Below are 3,010 nucleotides of genomic sequence, written 5' to 3'. Positions count from 1 at the left end.
CCCGATACCTCATTTTCTAAAACTACTTAACTTTAAGGTCTTACCACTTAAACTTAATTAATCATTTGAATAGTATAAATTACCAAATCAAAAACTTTTTTGAAACCATATTGATAAGCCGCAATTTATACATATTTTTATCCCATGCTTAGCACATTTATGGATGATTTATCCTTGGATTTGGTGAATTCAATGCTCCAAATCCTTTAATTTTATGTTTTATACTTCAGTGAGCATAAGAGAGTAAAAAGAGCGAGAAACAAGCCGAAAACGGAAAAAATGGACCAACATGTGAAATCAACACGACCTGGACTTCCATACACGGGCAGACTACACGCCTGTGTCCTTTTACCAGAATCGAGCACGACTTACACGGGTAGACCACGCGCCCGTGTCTATTTAACAGCCTTGAACATGGATTGAAGAAATTGAACACGGGCGTGTCCCTGTTAAGCCCAAGTTTATTCCTATTCAGAAAAGGCCACTCTTGAGGGCTTTTAGGCATTGTAAAGCCTATTTAAACACACTAGAGGAGGATTAGAAGGGACACACAGGGTAGGAGGCAAGAAATTACTCAAAGAAAGCTGATTGATCCATCTCAGAAGCCGGATTCATCTTCAAGACTGAAGATCTCCCTTCAATTTCCTTCAGGAGTTTTGGGTTTTCTTTATGTTTTGTTATCTTTATTCTTTTGAGATGTTTCCTTTCATAAATATGAACTAAACCCCCTAAATACTTAAGGGGAATGAAACCTAAGACGGATCTTGTTATTATTATCTGAGTTATATGATAAATATTTGACTTGTTTTTAATTATGAGTTCTTAATTCTTACTTTAATATTCCAAGATATTGATTCAAGTATTGATGTGCGTATTTAGAGGAGTAAAAGTCCCTGTCTAAGAGTAGATCTAACATAATTAAGCGGAGTTGATTGCACGCTTAGAGATAATGTGACATAATTTTGCCAGATTAGGGTGAAACCTGATAAGGGAATCCATAGATCGAGTTAATGCAACACTAGGGGTTTTAATTAGAAAGAGATTTCAATTAATCAACCTAGGGTTAGATGTTGTTAGTCTTGAGAGAGATAATAATATAACTTAGGGATTTCTACAGATCAAGTCAAGTGAATAAATCGTCTGATTCACAGTTAATAACAAGTGAAGTCTAGGTGGATTTTTCCCTTAGGTATTGTCCAAATCATTCAGTTTTCTCAAAATTTATTTCCCCAATTTGTGCATTCTTAGTTTAGTAATCAGTTTAGATAAAACAAACCCCTTTATTTTAGGCTAGGTAATAAAAAGAAAGTTAATACTAGTACTTTTAGTTCTTTTGGGTTCGACATCCCGATCTTGCCATAAGTCATACTACTGTTCGGTAAGGTGCGCTTGCCTTTGTCATGAAAATAGTTAGTTTTCAAGAACGGACATTCATAAATTATAAAACTTATCACTATTCACATCACATCATGTTTTTGGCGTAGTTTCCGGGGAACTAAGATATTAGGAACACTTAATTTTTATTACTTTAGCCATTTTACTTTTATTGCAATTTAAATTTCTATTTTCTTTTCTAATTTTTCATTTATTCGCTTCTAGCAGGTTTCTATAATGTATGACTAGAAGAAACCCGTCGGGATAGTGAGATCGATTGCACAGCTCACAGAAACTGAAGAGAAATAAGGCAAAGCCTAATATACACATAGGAAGAGCAAGAGGACGATATTCACACTACAACCGAGGAGATGGCTGAAAATCAGGAAAATCTGCTACCTTCTGCGATTGCTGCTGATCTAGTAAATCAGAATCCTGCTCTACGCACTATGTATGATTATGCTAAACCTAATTTAAAAGGAGTTGAGTCAAGTATAGTTAGACCTGCTATTGTTGCAAATAATTTTGAACTGAAACCTAACACAATTCAAATGATACAACAGTTTGCTCAGTTTGATGGTTTATAGGATGAGGATCCAAGCAATCACTTAGCGAATTTTTTGAAGTTTTGCGATACTTTTAAAATCAATGGCATTTCTGATGATGCCATTCGCCTTCGGTTGTTTCCCTTTTCATTGAGGACCCCAAACTAAACAGTGGTTGAGCTCGTTACCACGAGGGTCGATCACTATTTCGGAACAAATGATTGAAAAGTTTTTACTTAAATATTTTCCCCTACTAAAATGGCTGAATTGAGAAATGACATCTCTTCTTTTGTGCAGATGGATCTAAAAACACTCTATGATGCATGGGAGAGATACAAGGATCTTTTGAGAAGGTGCCCTCACCATGGGTTACCACTTTGGCCACAGGTTCAGACATTTTACAATGGTGTGAACCCCTCAACGAGGTAACTCATCGACGCAGCCGCTGGTGGAACGTTGAATAACAAAACACCTAAAGCGGCTTACGAATTTATTGAGGAGATGTCATTGAATAACTATTAGTGGCAAGTTGTGAGGACAAAGCTGACGAAACAGCCGGTGTTTTCAACCTCGATGCGGTTACTATGCTATCTAACTAGGTAGAACTCTTAAATAAAAAGATTGACAGTTTGTGTGGTTCTACTCAGGTACATCCAGTGATGAGGTGCAATTCAAATGCAGGAGGAGAATACACAGAATATGAACCCTTCAACCCTAGCATCGAGGAGGAACAAGTCCAATAAATGGGTAACAATAACTCTAGACCTCAAAATAACCCATATAGTAATACTTATAATGCAGGTTGGAGGAACCATCCCAATTTCTAGTGGGGTGGTCAAGGAAATCAAAGGCCACAACACCCTCCGGGTTCTCAACAACCACCTTACCAATAGGAAAATAAGCTAAACCCTGAGGAGATGCTAACAAAGTTTATCTCGGTGTCAGAAACTCACTTTCAGAATACCGAAATAGCACTTAAGAATCAACAAGCGTCGATCCAAGGGCTCGAAACTCAGATAGGCCAACTCGCAAAATTGATTTCTGAATGACCACAAGGTAGCCTGTCGAGTAACACTGAATCTAACCCAAGG

General features: G+C 37.3%; 1 non-coding gene across 1 annotated transcript; it reads right to left on the bottom strand.

The window, feature by feature from the left end:
• Positions 1 to 2,183: 2,183 nt before the first annotated feature.
• LOC121210368 (small nucleolar RNA R71) lies at positions 2,184 to 2,290 on the bottom strand. The gene has a single exon (XR_005905481.1). It is a non-coding gene; the product is annotated as a small nucleolar RNA R71 (small nucleolar RNA).
• Between the last annotated feature and the right edge of the window lie 720 nt (positions 2,291 to 3,010).

Source organism: Gossypium hirsutum, chromosome A11 (genome assembly GCF_007990345.1).
Source record: "Gossypium hirsutum isolate 1008001.06 chromosome A11, Gossypium_hirsutum_v2.1, whole genome shotgun sequence".
NCBI classification, from domain to species: Eukaryota; Viridiplantae; Streptophyta; class Magnoliopsida; order Malvales; family Malvaceae; genus Gossypium; species Gossypium hirsutum.
This window is presented reverse-complemented; position numbering and strand designations above follow the sequence as displayed.